Source organism: Myotis daubentonii, chromosome 5 (genome assembly GCF_963259705.1).
Source record: "Myotis daubentonii chromosome 5, mMyoDau2.1, whole genome shotgun sequence".
In the NCBI taxonomy this organism is placed as follows: domain Eukaryota; kingdom Metazoa; phylum Chordata; class Mammalia; order Chiroptera; family Vespertilionidae; genus Myotis; species Myotis daubentonii.
The window spans coordinates 24,367,080-24,388,026 of NC_081844.1; the positions used below are offsets into that span (position 1 = coordinate 24,367,080).

The 20,947-nt window shown below is 42.6% G+C and overlaps 2 pseudogenes; one reads left to right on the forward strand and one right to left on the reverse strand.

Annotated features, from left to right (window-relative positions):
* The window catches only part of LOC132234517 (adhesion G protein-coupled receptor E2-like), a 674,172-nt pseudogene that overhangs the window by 36,639 nt on the left and 616,586 nt on the right, over positions 1–20,947 (forward strand).
* Positions 12,940–13,081, reverse strand: LOC132236381 (U2 spliceosomal RNA; annotated as a pseudogene).

Here is a 20,947-nt window from a genome sequence, read left to right on the forward strand (position 1 = left end):
CTGAAGATGTCAATTAATTCCATCTGATCTAGTGAGTCATTTCGGATTGATGTTCCTTTGCTGATTTTTTGTTTAGAGGATTTGTCCAATGGTGATAGTGGGGTGTTAAAGTCCCCTACTATGATTGTATTGCTGTCAATCTCTCCCTTGATCTCCTCCAGAAGTTTTCTTATGTATTTGGGTGGTCCTATATTGGGTGCGTATATGTTTTTTTTTTAAAATATATTTTATTGATTTTTTACAGAGAGGAAGGGAGAGAGATAGAGAGTTAGAAACATCGATGAGAGAGAAACATCAATCAGCTGCCTCCTGCACATCTCCTACTGGGGATATGCCCGCAACCCAGGTACATGCCCTTGACCGGAATCGAACCTGGGACCTTTCAGTCCGCAGGCCGACGCTCTAGCCACTGAGCCAAACCGGTTTTGGCGGGTGCGTATATGTTTACCAGAGTTATTTCTTCTTGTTGGATTGCTCCCTTTAGTATTATGAAGTGGCCTTCCTTATCTCTTTTTATGTCCTTCACTTTGAGATTGAATTTGTCAGATATAAGTATTGCTACCCCAGCTTTTTTTTCATTTCCATTAGCCTGTATAACCTTTGTCCCTCCCTTCACCATCAGTCTGTGTGCGTCTTTTTTTTTTTTGAGGTGGGTTTCCTGTAGACAGCAGATATATGGGTCATGTTTTCTTATCCACTCAGTTGCCCTATGTCTTTTGATTGGGGCATTTAATCCATTTACATTTAAAGTTATTATTGATAGATACTTGTTTGTCGCCATTTTTATTCTTTACACCTGTGTTCCTTCTTTGTTTCCTATTTTTTCTTTTTATAGCAGACCCTTTAGCATTTATTGCATTGCTGGTTTGGTGGCAATAAACTCCCGTAGTCCTTTTTTGTCTGTGAAGCTCCTGATTTCACCCTCAATTTTGATTGATAGCCTTGCTAGGTACAGTATTCTTGGATTCAGACCCTTCCTTTGGATGACTTTGTACATTTCATTCCATTCCTTCTTGCCTGATGTGTTTCTGTTGAGAAATCAGTCTCTAGTCTGATGGGGGATCCTTTGTAGGTAACTTTCTGTCTCTCTCTGGCTGCTTTTAAGATTCTTGCTTTGTCGTTGGTGTTTGCTAGTTTAATTATAATGTGCCTTGGTGTCGGTCTTTTGGGGTTCATTTTGTTTGGGACTCTGTGAGCTTCTTGGATTTGTGTGAGTTTTTTCTTCCCTATATCAGGGAAGTTTTCTGTCATTATTTTTTCAAACAGATTTTCTATTCCTTGCTCAGTTTCCTCTCCTTCTGGCACCCCTATTATGCAGATGTTGTTTCATTTCGTGTTGTCCTAGAGTTCTCTTAGGCTCTCCTACTGCTATTTAATTTTTTTTTCTAGAAGCTGCTCTGCTTGTGTATTTTTTCCTACCTTGTCTTCTAGCTCACTGATGTGGTCCTCTGCTTCTTCTAGTCTACTGTTGATACTTTCTACTGAGTTCTTTATAGCAGTGATGTCATTTTTCATTTCTTCTTGGTTCTTCTTCATTTCCTCTTGGTTCTTACACATACTGTTGAATTTGTCTTCCATTCTTTTCATCTACCTTATGACCATTTCTCTGAATTCTTTGACAGGTTGCTTGCCTCCATTGCCTCCATTTCGTTTACTTCCTTTTCTGGTGATGCCTGTTTTTCTTTCATATGTGGGCTGTTTCTTTGTCTCCCCACGATCTCTCTTCTCCAGGTGTTTGGTTATGTAGTTTGCTCTCTGCTGCATTGATTTAAAGGCGCAAAATACAACACAACAAGGCACAACGCACAAGGCACTGAACACAAATATATTCACAATACTAATAACCCCAAATAAAGGTGACCACCAGAGCAAAGAGAATTAGGGGATAATGAAGAAAGAAGAGAAAAAGAAAAAAGAGAAAAGAAAAAAACTGTGTGCAAAAATGAAATTGGGAAAGGAAAAGGAAAATTAAGAGAGAAAAGAAAGGGAAGGAAATAGAAGAGGGGAAGAAACTATTTATATGGGGAAAAACTCCAATAGCACAGCCACTAATACCAACAAATTCTAGCAACAGATCCCTGGAGATGAATACAATCTACAAACAACAACTAATATCAAGCGAGGCGAGGAAAAACAGAAGCAAAAAAATAACCAGGAAAAAAAACAACTGAAAAAGAAAAAGAAAAAGAAAAACAATCTCACAAACAAGCATTAAAAAAAACCCAATATACTCAACAATCAAGCAAACAACAACAAAACGTCAGAGAGAAAAAAATTTGGATAGTGAAGAAAGATAAGAGAGAGGTGTATATGGATTTAGAGCAGGGGATTGGAAATTAGATATATAAGTAGGGTGAAATTTTAACAGGGGATAAAAAGAAGGAATAGGGAAAATCTAAAGCAGTAATAGGGTAAGAGAAACAGGACAACAAAAGGGGAAAAGTGAGGGAGAGAGTTTTGGCATAAAGGTAAAGTTGAGGTAGAGAAAAATGATGCTAAAGGAAAGATGAGCATAGAATTCAGAACACTAATCCCAAAATAAAATAAAGAGAAAAATAAAATGACACTTTAAGAAAAGGTAAAATGGTAGTAGTAATAATAATGGTTAAAATAAAAATGTAGTAATTAAAAAGGTAAAATCAGGTGATGAAAAAAGAAAAAAATAGTTTCTTAATTAACAGGTGAAAAAAAATTGAAATGTTCAGTAGTGAAGGTCCTTCTCTTCTTCTACTCTACTGTCTGGCACACCTTACTCCTGTCAGGTATTCAGGAGAATGTTGAAGTTCCCTGTGATACACTGTTCCTCCGTGTTGTAAACCACAGTCCTGATTTTAAAGCAGGCCATATTTGTTTCCCAGACTGCCTTTATTTGTGTTTACAGAAGAAACAGTTTGTGGTTCATCCCTGGGTGGCAGTGTTTCTGGATTGACCTCCGAGGCTATAAGTCCTCTCTAGCCAGTAATTAGGTTTTTGTTTTCCCTATCGCACTTAATACTGGTAGGAGGTCAGCTGCCCAGAGCTGGTTCTTTGATTGTTACTCCCGCTCTGTTTCCCAGGTTCCACAAAAACATCTTTCCCCTGCAGTCTCTGTGAGTGACCCCAACTTGGCGATCCTATTTATTGGGTTTAATAATCAAATGCAAAGATTTAAGGGGGAGAGAAAAAAAAAGAGCCTGAGAAGGTGCGCGAATTCACTACCCTCCACCAGCCAGCTCTGTGCGCAGTCTCTTCCACATGTCCTCTCTCCCCTGGCACTAAGCAGCTGGCACAAAGGCAAATCCAAGGCTGCCTTTTTGCACCCATCCAGCTATAGGCTTATTTTTAGAGTTCCCTTCTCCCGATCCGGCAGTCTCCAATAGTCCCCTTTCTCTGGGAGCCGTCTGCCTTTCCCAGCTGCAACTTGTCTCCCAGCTGAATCTACTCTGCTTATTCAGGCTGGATGTTACTCATTTCAGCTGCTCACCCTATCTGCTCCAAGACAAGGCACGGGACACGTCCATCAATACCGCCGCCATTTTAGCTCCTCTATACCCTTTTTATGCTTACTATCTCTTTGTTGCAGTTTTAGCTGCATTCATCTATTTTTCACCTAAGTTCCATAAGCATCCTTATAACCAGTTTTTAACTCTGTCTGGTTGATTGCTTGCCTCCATTTTATTTTGTTCTTTTCTGGAGTTTTCTCCTGCTCTTTCATTTGGGACATGTTTCTTTGTCTTTTCATTTTAGCTATTTTTCTGAGTTTGCTTCTAAGTAGGTAGATCTGCTATGTCTCCCATTCTTGGCAAGGTGGTCTTATGTAGTAGGTGACCTGGAGGCCCCATGGCATAGTCTCCGTGATTTCTTGAGCCCAGCGCTCCAGGAGTGTCCTTTGTGTGAGTTGTGTGCCTTTCTGTTGTAGTTGAGCTTTGATTACTGTTGTCAGGTCAGTGAGTAGGTGTTGACCCTCAGGCTAACTGGCTCTAAGGACTGGCCATGACCACAGTGTATGAGCTGTTGTGCAGAGACTGACTCCAAGGTGAGGGATTTGCACCAGTGGGGCTCTGTTGTCTGTAGAGATCACCCTTTGGGTTTATCACTTGTGGAGCCCATCAGGTGCTGCTCTGTTATGGTCTGAAGCCACCCACCAGGTGTGTTGGTTCTGGGGCATCTTGGGAGGGGCTCTGGCACAGGCCAAGTTCAGGCGCTGCCAGTAATTGGCTGAGGACCACCTAGTAGGGGCTACAAATTAATCCATGGCTGGTAGCTGCTTTTACTGGGCCTGAAGTCCTGTAGGTAAGGCCATCATGCAAACTGAGGCTGGTTGCCATCATACCAGGCCTGGGGCCTCTCAGTCAAAGGCACTGGGCACCCCTAGGCCTGCCACCACTTTCCAGCTGCCTGTAAGGCTCAGCTGCTGAGTGAATCTTGGGCAATATGAAAGTGCGGTGAGGCAGGATTTCAGGGAGTACCAGGGTGGGGCGGTGGTGTTCACCAAGTTAGTGCAGATTCAGATCTGGCATCAGTGCCGAGCCTAAGGCCACTCAGCAAAAGGCCCAGGGTGCACTGAGGCCAACCACTGGCTGTACGGGGCCTGTGGAACTTTGAGAGCTTTTTGGGTTTTGATTGTGTGGGTGTGTATGTGTGTGAATAGGGAGGTAAGTTAATAATGGATAAAGGTGAACGTGGGAGAGAAAATAGGAGTGAACACATAGAAAGGTAAGTGATTGCTGATTGGACCTCAAGACACATAATATCAGCACCAGGGAGTTACCAGTAAACCAGATCCAGTAAAACAGTAAACCAGAGGGAATTTTCTCTCATTCATTCTCTTTCTTCTGAATATCACAGCCTTGATCATTCCTAAATTCCTTTGTTATTATTATTATCTGGTGTTTTATCATTTAAAGTCCCTCATGAACCTTTTTGTACCTTTATTGCTCTAATTGTTGTTGTTACTATTTGGACACTGCAGCCACCCTATCCCAACACCATGACCCCACCTTCTGAGGCCTAAGTTGTTGTTGTTGTCTTTGGTTTTGGTTTTGGGTCTTTTTTGGGGGGTAGGGAGAGGAGAGAATTGACATCTTTATGATATTATTACAATCCATGAGCATAGTGTGCCTCTATACCTTTTTTAAATTCTTTTAAATGCATTTAATTATTTATTTTTTTATTTTACAATATACAAAATAAATCTATTACCAGATTGTAGATACAAGGTAATTATCCATTTACATGCAATTAACATTTCAAGAAAAATTATAAGAGAGTTTTTAAGGACTGCAGCATGGGTCAAGGCTGGCTGCCTGACTCAGAGGAGCCTCCAGCAGGGTGGGGTGGAGTCTCCAGGACTCATCCAGGTGGGTCGGACTCATCCAGGTGGGTCGAACTAATCCAGGTGGGGCCGGGGATATTCACCAGGCCAATGCAGATTCAGATTTAGCCACGTGGGGGAAGGGCTCAACACAGAACAGGTTGTGTCTGCTTGCCAGCTGCATGGAAGGATTCAACACAAGGACAATGGCAGCTGTCCCTCCACCCCTCACCCTGAAGCCACACAACACAGTTTCTCCCTAGATGTGTGCCCCCTGCACCGCTCTCCCTCTGCCCAGAGCCCAGCGTGAGTGCCTGCAAACATGTGTGCAGACCCTTTAAAGAGGACACCTGGGTTTCCAACAGCCTTTCATCTCACCTGGATGGACAGAATCCCTACTGATTTTCACATCTACGAGTTGTGAGGGCTCCTTTCCCAGCACTGGTACTCTGGGCTTGGGAGCTCAGTGTGGAGCTGGGACTCCTCACTTTCAAGAAGGGACCTCTGCAGCTAAGATATCCCTCTCAATGCTCAACTGCTGCACTTGACGACTGAGCCAGCTCGTCTCTGCCCCCCTACCAGTCTCTATGTAGCTTCTTCTTTATATCCTTAGTTATACAGTGATGGCGAACCTATGACACACATGTCAGAGGTGACATGCGAACTCATTTTTTTGGTTGATTTTTTTTGTTAAATGGCATTTAAATATATAAAATAAATATCAAAAATATAAATCTTTGTTTACTATGGTTGCAAATATCAAAAAATTTCTATATGTGACACGGCACCAGAGTTAAATTAGGGTTTTTCAAAACGCTGACACCCCGAGCTCAAAAGGTTCACCATCACTGTTATAGGACCTCTCTACAGCTAGTCTTCCAATGGTTCTCCAAGTTGATTGTTCTATAAGTTAGAAATTATTTTGATGTGGTTATGGGAGTAGATGAGCACAGTGTTACCGACCTTGTCATTTTGACCAGAACTCAGTACCATACTGTTGTGTGTTGTTTTGTTTCTTTGTGGGGTGTTGCTTTTTTGTTGTTAAAATATATTTGTATTGATTTCATAGAGGAAGGGAGAGGGATAAGAGAGATAGAAACATCAATGATGAGAGAGAATCATTGATCGGCTGCGTCCTGCACACCCTCCACTAGAGATCAAGCCTGCAAACCGGGCATGTGCTCTTGACAAGAATCAAGCCTGGGACCCTTCTTCTTCTTCTTTTTTTTTTTTAATATATTCCATTGATTTTTTACAGAGAGGAAGGGAGAGAGATAGAGAGTCAGAAACATCGATGAGAGAGAAACATCGATCAGCCGCCTCCTGCACATCCCCCAGTGGGGATGTGCCCGCAACCCAGGTACATGCCCTTGACCGGAATCGAACCTGGGACCCCTCAGTCCACAGGCCGATGCTCTATCCACTGAGCCAAATCGGTTTCAGCGCCTGGGACCCTTCTGTCTGCAGGCCAATGCTCTATCTACTAAGCCAAACCGGCTAGGGCATACTGTTTTGATTACTGTAAATTAGCAGTAAGTTTGAAAGCAGGAAGTGTGAGTTCTCCAGATTTGTTTTTTATTTTAAGATAGTTTTGGGTATTTGGGGCCCTTGCAATGCCCTATGAATTTTTAAATGAGCTTTTGAATTTCTGTAAAAATAAGTAAGTAAAATGATATTACACTATTGATATGGATTGCATTGAATCTGTAGATCATTTTGGGGACCATTGCCATCTTAACAATACTAAGTCTTCCAATCCATTAATATGGGATGTCTTTCCATTTGTTTATGGTTTTTAATTTTTTTCAACAATATTTGTACTTTTCTGTGTACATATTTTGAGCTTCCTTATATAAAACTAGAGGCTCAGTGCACAAAATTTGTGCACTTGGTAGGTGGGTCCCTCAGTCCAGCCTATGCCTTCTCCGCAGTCCAGGAGCCCTCGGGGGATGTCCATCCTCAACGCTGCTGCAGTGGCCTCTCCCACCACCACCAGTGTGCTCGCCAGCATGAGCCCAGATTCTGCATCGAGTGTCTGCCCCTTGGTGGTCAGTGCACATCATAGCGACCAGTTGTTCTGCTGTTCAGTCGATTTGCATATTAGCCTTTTATTATATAGGATTATTTCTAATAGTTTGATGAATAATTTTGCATTTATGTATATTAGATATTGGTCTGCAGTTTTATTTTCTTGTGATGTCTTTATCTGATTTTGTTTTCAGGATGATGGTGGCCTTATAGAATTATTTACATAATTTTCCTTCTTCTATTTTATGGAGAATTTTACAAAGAATTAGTGTTAATTTTTCCATAAATGGCTGGTAGACTTTACCAATGAAGCCATCAGTTATGGGCTTTTTATTTGGGGAAGTTTTTAATTAATGGTTCAATATATTTACCTGTTATATGTATGTTCCAATTTTCTATATCTTATTAATTCCATTTGTGTAGTCTGTATGTCTCTAGGAATTTCTTCATTTCATGCAGGTTATCTAACTTGTTGAATAATTGTTCATGATATTCTCTTATAATCCTTTGTAAATCCACATGATATATATGCCATTATTATGTACACCAAATATTATGTATTATAGTATTATCATGTTTACTAAATAATACCATTATATATAAACTAGAGGTCTGGTGCACAGATTTGTGCACCTGTGGGGTCCCTCAGGGAGGTCTGCAGGGATTGGGCTAAAACCAGCAGTCCAATACTTCCTGCTGCACCTGCCTGTGGCTCCTGCTTATCCCAGCCCTACTTCACTGGCCGAGGGCTCACGCCCAGTCAGTTCCAATCAGGCAGTCCCAATCAGCAGAGGCTTGTGCCACCACAGTGGTGAGCCCTGTGCCTGTTGCCCGTCAGTCAGCTGAGCTGCCACTCCCGTTGTGGGAGCACACTGACCTGCATTGGGCATATGCCCCCTCGTTGTCAGTGCAGTCATAGTGACCAGTCAACCAGTCATTCAGTCATCTGGTTGTCTGGTAACTTAGGCTTTTATATATAGAGAGATAATATATATTATGTAATATATAAATATATAATACATTTATATAACATATTAATTATATATAACAGGGTATTATAGCAACCATTTCAGAATCAATTACTAATCTAACAACCCCACAATGTAACTCCCACAATTCATAGAACTGTCTCTGAAGATAAAGAAGCAAGGAGACAGGAAGGCCACCTTGAGTGTTAATCAGGCGAAGATGGTGCTGGACTGGGATACAGTACAGGAATCTGGTGACTCAGGTAAGGCTGAAATGGGGAGAAGTTCACTGAGGTTTCACAGCGGGACAAGATACCCAAGGGTGGGGCAAATGGAGAATTAAAGTTTAAAGGAAAGTGTGGGCTATGGTGGGAGCCACAAGAAAAGGGTCTACCTGAAGAAGGGGTCCTGTGGGCACCCCAAGATGTCAACCATGGTCTTTTCCTACAGGTCCGTCTACGGTGGGCCTTTTCTCCACACCAGGAATGGGCAAGTTTATGGCTAAAGCCCCCCTAGTTCTAGAAACTGAGGAGCAGTCAGTTCTGAATGAGACACACCAGGGCACGTTGCAGGAAGTCTCCCCTGTCCTGCTCTCAGATGTCATCTCCGTCTTTGTGAGCAATAATAACACCCAGAACCTAAGCTCCCCAGTCACCTTCATCTTCAAGCATGTGAGTCCTGGTGGGGTGGGGCTATAGGTATAAAATGAGCCTGATTGCTGGGAATAGACTTCAGGTTCTGGAGGCTCTCCCATGGGTGCATCATCTCCCCAGGAGAGCCCATCACAAGAAGGATTTGGGTCAGCATTTCTGAGCACCAGAAACACCAGCTCACACCTTGCCCTGTTCCTACAGGCAGTGACCCCGAGGACAAGGCAGGAGGTGTTCTGTGTCTTCTGGGAGCCTGGCCAGAATGGAATTGGTCATTGGTCCACCAAAGGCTGCTGGAGGGTGGGTACTATAGACACCAGCACCACCTGCCAATGCAGCCACCTCAGCAGCTTTGCCATCCTCATGGCCCACTATAATGTGCAGGTGAGAGCCCTAAGAGGGGATGAATTTAATGTCTATTGCTATGTAATAAATTCCCACAAATGTAGTGTCTTTAAAAAGACACACATGGATTCATTATCCTGCAGAATCCTCAGGTCAACAATCTGGCACAGCATACCCGGGTTGTCTACTCAGAGTCTCACAAGACTAAAATGATCATGTAAGCCAAGCCTATCATCTTATCTGAGTTGTGCAGTTCTCCAAGCTCCCTGATTGCTGGCAGAATTCAGTTCCTTGCAGTTGTAGGACTGATTTCTCATTTTCTTACCAACTGGCAATAGAGGAACACACTCAGCTTCTAGGGGCTCCCTGCATTCTTTCTCATGTACCCCTCCTAAGTCTGCTCACAGGGTATCAGTATTGCTCACTGGAAGCCAGCAGGAGAATTGCCCTCACATTAAAGCACCCTCAAACTTTAATCAGGTAAGGGCTCATTTGATTAGGCCTGGCCCACACATGATAAATTCCTCTCTTCAAGTTATTTGATTGTGGGCCTGCAAAATGCCTTCACAGGAGCACCTAGATGGCATTTGACTGAAAACCTGGAGGCATTTATATGTACACATGCTGGTGGGGTTATGATTGCCAAACTAGAATTCTGCCACCATGGGGGGTTTTCAGGACAAGGGCTATCAGGGGCTTCAGAAAGGAAGATTTGGTGATGACAAAGTTCAGAGGTAATGGGGGATCCAGTGAGTACAGGTGAGTCAGTAGCCATGTGTGCCTCCTCTCCTGTCCAGTTGACCTGGTTACTTCTCTGGTTCACCAAAACCAGAAACTTGCTCAGGTAACTTCAGGTAATGGGGCATTGACTGAAATAAATGTGGCACCCACATGAAAAGGATAATAGCCAAGTGGCCAGATCTCATAGAAGCCTCCAGAAGTGTGAACAACACTCCAAGACCATGTTTCCTCCGGCCACGTCGCTAGGTCTCATGATATTCATAGTTTTATTTACATACTGTTCTACATTTATTGAAGACTTAAAATATTTACATTTCAAATTCAAACAGAATGAGAAACCAGACACTTAGTTCCTCTTCCCTCAACCAAAGTTGTTAGTTTCTCCTGCATTTTTCTTTGGATATTTTATACATATAGGGTCGGGCAAAAGTAGGTCTATAGTTGTTTGTATGGAAAATAATACAATAATTAACAAATAATAGTACAAGAATAAACTGTTTTTCACATACAGCTGTAAACCTAATTTTGCCTCGCCCTGTATAAAAATAATGCATGTATTGATTCTTTGGTTTTTCTCTTCTCAAAGACTTGGTGGAGTGTGTGTGTGTGTTTCACTGTTGTGAAAATTGTGTTTTATTTATTGCATCTAAGAGAATTTTCTATTCCATCCTACAAAGAGACACTTCATTATTTTTATTGCCACAAAGCATTTCATTTTGTGAATGCTTTGTAAATTACACATCAAGACCCCCTCTTGGGGTTTTTATTTTGATCATTTGCTAATAAATAATGTTGCAATTGTTACACACACTTCCTTCTTCTCACATGATAGCCTATAAGCTTAGTCATGCCCAAAAGTCTAAAGAAAAATAAACCCTATGCCTGGCCTGTGTGGGTCAGTTGTTTGGGCGTTGTCCAGTGCACCAAAAGGTTGCTGGATTCGATTCCTGATCAGGGAACATACCTGGGATGCAGGCTCTATTCCCATGGGGGTTGTGCAGGAGGCAACTGATGTTTCCTCTCATATCAATGTTTCTCTCCTTATTACCCACTCCCTTCCTCTCTCTCTAAAAATCAATAAATATATTCTATTTTTATATTGATTTCAGAGAGGAAAGGAGAGGGAAATAGAAACCTCAGTGATGAGGGGAATCATCAATCACCTGCCTCCTGCACACCTCCCTACTGGGGATTGAGCCCACAACCTGGACATGTGCCCTGACCAGGAATCGAACCCATATCTCCTGGTTCATGGGTCAACACTCAACCACTGAGCCACACCAGCTGGGAAAATTTTTTCTTCAGTGACATTCTTTTTTAATCCTCACCTGAAGCTATTTTTCCATTTTAAGAGAGAGTGGAAGGGAGAGAGTGAGACAGAGAGAGAATAAGAAACATCGATGTGAGAGAGACACTTTGACTGGCTGCCTTTGCACACCAACCAAGGGTAGGGATCAAGCCTGCAACAAGGTATGTGCCCTTGACCAAAATAGAATCTGGGACCCTTCAGTCCACAGGCCAACACTCTTTCCACTGAGCCAAATGGACTATGGCAAAAATATTTTAAAATAAATAAACCCCTTGAGTTCCAGAACTTGATCTTGAGTAAGGTCTCTTCTATCCCCCAATTCTCCCAGGGTCTGAATTAATCTATTTAGAACCCCCAAAAACTCTAAGATTACCCACAAACATCACAAATTTAGGTGGCTCCTCCATTCCTGATTTTGTTACACCAAAAAATAAACTAAATATGATGGAAGAGTCATTAACCCAGCCCAGGAAAGTATAACTGATATCTCCTCTTTGCTGGGTTCCAGGATGATGATCCCGCCCTGGCTGTGATCACCTACCTGGGGCTGAGCCTCTCTGCTGTGCCTCCTCCTGGCGGCCCTCACCTTCCGGCTGTGCAAAGCCATCCAGAACACCAGCACCTCACTCCACCTGCATCTCTCGCTCTGCCTCTTCCTGGCCCACCTGCTCTTCCTCACAGCCATCGACAGAACTGAGAACAAGGTACTGACACTGTCTCAAAGGACATCTGTCCTCCCTGTGGGATGTGGAGTTCATGGCACCATGCTGCATTGAACATCTTAATATGACTCACCTCTGTCCTTGTGTTTTAGGAATGTTAGAGGGGTGAGTAACCAATTTAACAATGACTGACCCAACTAGAAGACACCCCCTTTTTGACATTTCCTTCATATATATCAGAGTTCCCCCAAAAAAGTACAGGAGAGGTCTTGGGTCCACACTTCACCTTGACAATTCCACCTGGTGACTCTCACTCCTCCCCAGGTGCTGTGTGCCATCATCGCGGGTGCCTTACACTATCTCTACCTGGCCTCCTTCACCTGGATGCTGCTGGAGGGCCTGCACCTCTTCCTCACTGCACGCAACCTGACGGTGGTCAACTACTCCAGTGTGAGCAGGTTCATTAAGAAGTTCATGCTCCGTGTGGGCTACGGCGTCCCAGCTGTGATTGTGGTCATTTCCGCAGCTTTCAGTCCTCACCTTTATGGAACACCTACCCGGTAAATTAAAGTTCCCACTGTCCTCATCTTCTCCACATGGTCAGCAGAAAACCAATGTAGCACTTTAATTTCACTAGAATATGATGGGTATTGAAAACCAGTAGTAAAAGACATCTTCCTGGTTCCATGATTGTATTCCTTGAAGTGACTTTAAGAACTTAAAATTCATTGTTTCAAAAGTTTATTATATAGTATGTTAATAATTATATGTTTATAAAATAATAATTGTGCATTATATTCATTACCTATACTTTTATAATAATGAAACATTAACAATCATAAATTAATACATGGTTAAAATAAATAAGCTGGTTTTTATCTTTTAGATTTAATTATTTTAAATATTAATTATAATTATATTAAAGACTATGTTACATTTAAAACTATTGTACATAATTTTAATCCTATATTATATATCAGTAAATGTATATTAATATAATACTCATTGCATTAATTGAGGGGACTATTTTAAACTGATAAGAACAGATACTACACTTGATCTTAGCCAAAAGGCCGAGAAGCGATTGAGGGGACTATTTTAAATATTCAAGGCAGCAAAGTGGAAATGAAGGGATGGCATTGGTTGGTGTAACCTACTTCTCTTCTTAATTTAAAAAAAAATTGAGGGAGAGAAAAAACGGGGAGGAACAATTATTTAGATGATGAAATTGTGATGACCAGAGCTAAGATTTAGAAATCACTTTGGACATGAGATCTATATTCCCAATATTTTTCATGTATCAGCTCAAGTCATCCTCCCAACAACCCGCTGAGGTAGAATGGTATTATATGAGTTTTGCAGGTGAGGAAATTGAGGTACAGAGATTTCTGGCATGGTCCAAATCACACAGATGGTTGGTGGCAGAACTGGGATCAAATAGAGACCACCTGGCATTTACAACATACTCCTATGTTGAAATAAGTAATGTTCACCAACATCGGAGTAGCCCTGGTCAGATGGCCTTCCTATATAGCTTGCATAAAAGTCAGCAAACTGTAAAGGGCTGCAACTTTGCCGACCATGCCCTCTCTGTTGCAACGACTCACCTCTGTCCTTATAGCACAAGAGCTGCCATAGACAATATGCAAGAGAATGAGTGCAATTTTGTTCCCGTAAAGCACATTCACAAAATCAAGTGGCGACCCCATTTGACCCACAGGGTGCAGTTTACCAGCATTGTCTTAGTAGTGTTGGCTTTGAGCCTTCTGGTGGGTCCAGCTAATGTCATGGTACTCACACCTCCCAACTCATTCACAAGTATCTCACATGGGGTCATTTCCAGTTCTATCATTTCTATCAGTGTGGCCTTGATGTGCTATGTTTCCTTAGGCATTAGATGCCAACCTGTGGTCACTGGAGTCTCAGTGTTGTCATGAGGAATAAATTATGTAATGCACATGAGCCCTACCTTAGTACTGTTATCAGGTTACTGTCATCATCTTTTTTTACTATCATCTTGCATGTCCCCAATTTTTTCACCTTCTATACACCTGCTCATCCATTCATATCTCGGAATAAACACAATCAGGTCCCTCAGGGAACCCTTCCCAACTACCTGAATCTCCTACACCACCGACTAGGCAAGCTGTCTACTATGTGTTCTCATAGCTCCTCACACTTGACCATAAAACTCATCATCTTGATTGTTTCTATTGTCTAATTAGTGACCTTCCCTGAGGACTGAGACCAGACTACCTCCATCACAGTTGGGTCTTCAGGTCAAGCAGAGGTCCTGACACAGAGGAGACACAATATTTGTCCAATAAACCCTAACTTAATTTACTTATTGATATTTATCTTTTCATTTAAAAATGTATATTGTTCTTCTGCCAGCATACCTGACAGACATTTTTAAACTAATTTATCTTTTTAAAAACCACATTATTATGGCATGATTGATTTATACAATGCTCTACATAGTTAAGGTATGTAACCTGATGAGTTTGAACTTAAGTATAGAACCAGGTCCAGCACCACCATCAAGGGCATACACAAAGTTTCAGTTATGAAAGAGTAATAAGATAAGATCTATTAGAGTATAGGGAATAATTAACAATATTGTATTGTATACTTAAAATTTAGTAAGAGGATAGATCTAAGCTTAAAGGTTCTTATCAAAAAGAAACAATATTAGCAATAGGAGGAAGAAGAAACTATGGGTGGTGAAGGATATGTCTACCAAGTCTTTATCCACAAAGGCAAATAGATTTTTCAGTCTCTTTCCATCTCTCTTTTAGATGCTGGCTCAGCACACAAGCAGGATTTAGATGGGCCTTCCTTGGCCCTGTCTACACAATTTTGTCTGTGAGTAAAGGATGACATGAGCGCATGCTTCCTGCCCAGCTGAGGGTCTATCGAAGAGCAGGTGTATAAGGAGGGTTACAGGCAGGATGAGAAATCCTTAAAGTTTGCCCAGGACTGAGGAGGCTTTCAAGAGGCAAAATTTCTCTTTTAAAACCAGGATAAAGGGATTTCCTCTCACTTTCAGTGCTAAAATGTGGAGATTGCCGTGAAAACTGGGACAAGTTGATTACCCCAGTTACATGACAAGCATAAGCCTGTGTTACTAGATGGTCCCTTTTTCTATGACTGCTATGAAATATAAACGTGTCTTACCTGCTGAGTTAGGTGTTGGGTGAGCCAGGAGGAAGGGGTACAGATGTGGAATATATTGAATATGCCTTGTGGGGTTTCTGCAGATTAACTTGGCTTTCGTTCTGATGACCTTCTGGATTCTGAAAACCAAGCTCTCCTCACTCAACAGGGATCTGTCTACCCTGCAGAACAGAAGGTGAGAGGGATCAGCGGTGCATACCGCCTCATACAGAGTATGGTCCAGGAGCAATACCCTATGGTTCCAAGCTCCTGGTGTCCTTTCACGGGGATTCTGAGCGGTCAGGAGAGAGGTGCAGCCACCCTCTCTGGAAACCAGCTCAGGTAATGTGGTTTGCTGCAGAAACCCAAGTCAAAAATATTTTGTTTCTCCATAACTCCAGCATGAAATTATCTCAGCTACAGAGAAAATTGACTTTGTTCTTTTAACATGAATTACTTCCATTGTCCAAAGAATGTTTACATCTTTATAGAACACTTAGGAAATCACATAACTGTTCCCACAACCCAGCATGCACATTCATGCCCACACCTTTGTGAATGCTCTGCCCTCTGCCCTCTCCTCTCCTACACCTGATAAAATCAGGTACTTTATCCACATATGGTACCTTACAAAAGGCTAGGGATGCCCTTTGCTTTCCTAAACTTTGCACAGAATATATGGTCTCTATTCTGGCCAAACCATGCTTGGGGTCAATTCATGGAAAGTGAGAAGATAGGAACACTACTGGATGGGACCTGGGCAGAGGTACCGCACAGGTAACAAAAGTAAGCATTAGTTTTAGTCTTTCCATGAGGCTGTCAAGTCTGTGAAAACAGAAATTTTGTCTTTGTTATTTCTGTTGCCCAGGATTCAGCACAGAGTCCTCAATAATCTCAGTTGATTGAATTAGGGACATTCATGATACGTCATGATCTTTTTAAAATCCACATTTTGGAGTGTCACTACCACCCTCAGTCCAAGTAAAATTGCCTTCCTGAACCCCAAATAGCATTTTTTAGGGAATCATTAAGAGTGAAGATCAAAGTTGATCACAACTCAATCATATGCATCCATGGAGCGGGAATCAGAATGACCTTAACTCTGTTGTTCTGGGTGCCCCATGGGCCTCTCTTCTCCTCCTACCAAGGATGCTGACATTTAAAGTGATGGCTCACTTCATCATCTTGGGCTGCACATGGTTTCTGGGAATCGTGCAGGTGGGTCCAGCTGCTCTCACCATGTCCTATCTCTTCACCACCATCAACAGCCTGCAGGGCGTCTTCATCTTCCTGGTGTACTGTCTCCTCAACCAGCAGGTACCACTGTCCACCTCCCACCCAGGACTCTTTCCACTCTCACTCCACTCAGTGAGCTGACTCAGAGCATGCTTTGCCTCTGCAGGTCCGGGAGCAATACAGGAAATGGTGGAAAGGGGTCAGGAAAACCAAAGATGACTCTGAGAAGTACACACTCTCCAGCAGAGCCATGTCAGATGTCCCTAAACACATGGTAAGATCATGTATTGCTCCCAGAGCACTTCACCAAATGATCCTATTGAGCTTTCAGGCCTATCACTAGACAACTCAGGTATATAGCAGGAAATGCTACTTTTACTCACTGTGTTTCTATGCTCATCTGGACCCTTGCACTTAACTGCCTTCTAATACCCCACACGTGCGGTTATTATTTATTTGCTTATCTTCTTTGTGGAAATATCTAGTCAAATCCTTTGTCAATATTTTATTGAGTCATTTGTCTTTCATTGGTAAGTTGTAAGAATGCTATATATGTCTGAATACAAGCCCCTTGCCAAATACAAGATTTTCAATTATTATCTCCCATTTGACTTTTAGTCTCTTGATAGTGTCCATGGACAAACAAAAATTGTACATTTTGATGAAGTCAAATTTATCGATTTTTTTAAATCACTTATACTTTGAGTGTCATATCTAAAAGAAAATTGCTTAACACAAGGTCAAAAAGATTTACACATATGTTTTCTTTCAAGACTTTTATAGGTTTAGTTATTACATTTAGGCATACGATTTATTTTGAATTTTTTAAATTGTGTGAGGTTTTTAATATGATGTTAGGTGCACATTCTTTTACATGTGGACATTCAGTTTTCCCATCACCATTTATTGAAAAGATTATTTTTTCCTACAATGAATTGCCTTGACATCTTTTCAGACGAGATTGGGCGCGTTCAGGGTGGTATGGCTGTAGACAACATCTTTTCAAAATTAATTCACCAAAATATAAGGGTTTGCTTCTGGACCCTTGATTCTCTTCCATCATCTATCTTGATTACCGTAGTTTTGGAGCAAGTTTGAAATTGGCAAATTGACTCTACAAATTTGTTCTTGTTTTTTTTTAAGATTGTTTCAGCTAGTCTGTGACCCTTGAAGTCACACATGAATTTTAAAATGTGCTTGTCAATTTCTGGAAAATATTTAACTGAGATATTAAATATGATGTTGAATTTATAGATCAATTGGCGGGGGGGGGGGGGGGTAGGGGGCAGATTGCCATCCGAACTATATTGAGCCTTCTGATTCATGAACATGAGTTGTTTTTCCATTTTTTCAGGTTGTTTTTTTTAAACTTCTTTTGACAATGTTTTATAATTTTCAGTGTACAAGTGTTACATTTTTTAACACAGTACCATTTGTATACTTTCCCTTTTAGGAAGAATTATAATGAACAGCTAAAGTAGAAGATCTTGACTCCTGGAAAATGAGAAAAATTATGAACTGTCTTCTTTGGGAAAAATGTCTAGAAAATACTTTTTTGTGTTGTTTCAAGTAATTATTCATGGACCATTGTGGGAGAGAGTATACAGAAAATGTTTGACATTCAGCTGCTGGAGATTTGGGGTTTTCTGGTCCCACAGCATGCTCAGCTCACTCCCAGAATATTCACAAAACTGACCCAATGCCTCAGTTGCCTTGGATTAAGCCCTCTGTTTCAACCACTTTTCTGCAAAGATTTTCCTCAAGTTGAAGATATTTAGTAAGGAAAACTCAAATGGCTTTCTTAAAATAGCATACGAGAGGAAAGTAATGTTCAAATACCTGAAAATAGGGTAAACAATGAATTCCAGTTTCCCAAGGCTTTCCTGTTTTTAATGCTAAAAGTCCTGCATCCCAAGAAGCACTTCAGCTACAGGCAACTAGAGCAATTAGTCTCCCTACCTACATGTCTCAATTCCTTCACTCTTCATTTCTAAAGACTTACCAATTTATTCACTCAAAAATTATATTTTTATTAGTCACCATGTGCTGCATTCAGATCACAACAGATCTGATTCCTAATTACACAGAGCTTAAATGAAAAAAAAGTTTCCTCAGATTAAAATCAGAACTCTATGAATAGAATATCTACGCCTTTGCATTTTATAATGTAGTCAGTGGTAAATGGTGTATATTGCTACAGCACATTTCTTAACGTGTATTTATGCAAACCATATCATTTCATCCTCAGAATGTGATCTAGGCAAGATCTAAATCTAGAGCAGTTACACCTAAAAGAAATTCCTTGTGGGACACTCCTGCCCAACTCTGTATCAATTGAACAGCAAGGAAATGACTGTAAATGATTACAACATATTAAATAAAAATCCATGAGTTTATAGTGATACCTAAAATATCAACTGATAAATAAATAAATCATGATTTTTTTTTCAATATCCCATATGGCCACTAAAAGCATAGAGCATTTAACCAACCAATTGGCCTAGACTCTTTGAAGTTATTATCATTTTAAACATGCAATATACAGATGAGGTATCATACAAATGTACACTTGAAACCTATATAATTGTATTAATTAATGTCACCCCAACAAATTTAATTTTTAAAAGTAGCCAGAGGCTGATCTAGATTAAAAGAGATGAAAGCAATATAAAATCAAATTCAATGTCAATTTCAGTGAGACTCTGGTTCAGATATCTACACTAATAAAAGACAAAGATGCTAATTGACTGTACCTTTACAATGATCATCAGCCAATCAGAAGAGTATGCAAATTAACACAACAAAGATGGCCATTAAATTTGCATACTGCAGCCAGATCCCACTGCACCGCCCTGCACAGCGGAAGCATGATCCCCAGCCACCGCCTGCCCCAGCATTGGATATGGGCCTGCCGTGTGCAGCCCGGGGTTGGTGGGTGGAGGCTGGCAGCAGCGAGATCCCAAACCACTGCCCACCCCAGCACGGGATCCAGGCCTGCCGTGTGTGGGGCAGGGAGGGCGGCTGCGTGATCCTTACTGCTGCCCGTCCCAGCGGGATCCGGGCATGCCGTGTGCGACCGGGGGAGACGGGGCAGGAACCACGGGATCGGGCATGCCATCTGCCACCAGGGGAGTGGGCCTAAGCCAGCAGGTGGTTATCTCCCAAAGGGTCCCAGACTGTGAGAGGGCATAGGTTGGGCTGAGAGACACCCGCCCCCTCCCGCCACCAGTGCACAAATTTTTGTACACCAGGCTTCTAGTATAGTTATACATGATATTTTGGAGGCCATTGAAATAATTTTAATATGTATTAGACATTAGACATTATTAAGTTGTTGTTAATTTTCTTGCGTATAATAATAGTATTGTGGTTATATGAGAATATTATTTAAACTAGAGGCCCAGTGCACAAAAATTTGTGCACTCGGGGGGGAGGGGGGGTCCCTCAGCCCGGCCTGTGCCCTCTCTCAGTCTGGGACCCCTCGGGAGATAACGACCTGCTGGCTTAGGCCTGCTCCCGGGTGGCAGAGGGCAGGCCCAATCCCTAGGTGCAGCCCCTGGTCGGGCTCAGAGCAGGGCCGACTGGGGAGTTGGGGCGCCGCCCCCTGTCATGCACAGAGCAGGGCGGATTGGGAGGTTGCGATGCCACCCTCAGCCACGCTCAGGGTAGGGCCGATTGGGGGGTTGGGGCACCGTCCCCTGTCACACTCAAGGCAGGGTTGATGGGGAGGTTGTGGTGCCACCCCCTGTCATGCACAGAGCAGGGCCAATCAGGGGGTTGGGGCTCTGTACCCTGTCACGCACAGAGCAGGGCCCATCAGGGGGTTGGGGCACCACCCTCTATCACCCACAGAGCAGGGCCCATCAGGGGGTTGGGGCACCGCCACTCACACTCAGGGCAGGAACGATGGGGAGGTTATGGCTCTACCCCATCACACACAGAGCAGGGCCCGTGGAGGGGTTTGGGGAGCTCCCCCCTATCAGGCACAGAGCAGGGCTGATCAGGGGGTTGGGGAGCCTTCCCCTGTCATGAACAGAACAGGGTGGATAGGGAGGTTGTGGCCCCACCCCCTGTCACACATAGAGCCACAGGGCGATCAGGGGGTTTGGGCGCTGCCCCCTGTCACGCTGATCCCGGTGCCGGGAGGCCTCATGGCTCCACTGATCCCGGTGCTGGGAGGCATATTACCCTTTTACTATATAGTTTAGAGGCCTGGTGCATAGGTGGGGCCAGCTGGTTTGCCCTGAAGGGTGTCCTGGATCAGGGTGGGGGTGCCCACTGGGGTGCCTGGCCAGTCTGGGTGAGGGGCTGAGGGCTGTTTTCAAGCTGGGGGTGACTGAAGCTCCCAACCGCTCCTTTTTATTTTTTTATTTTTTTATTCTGGGCCAGCTTTAGCTTTGAGGCTTGGCTCCAGCTCTTAGGCCTCCGCAGCTGAAAGTAGGTTTCTGGCCTTTGCTTACAATGTTGCGATTCTGCTGGCTGAAGTCCGGCAGTATTTGTTACAATGTTTCTTAAACTGCAGGCTCAGAGGCCTGTAGCCGCAGGCGGGGAACGTTGGT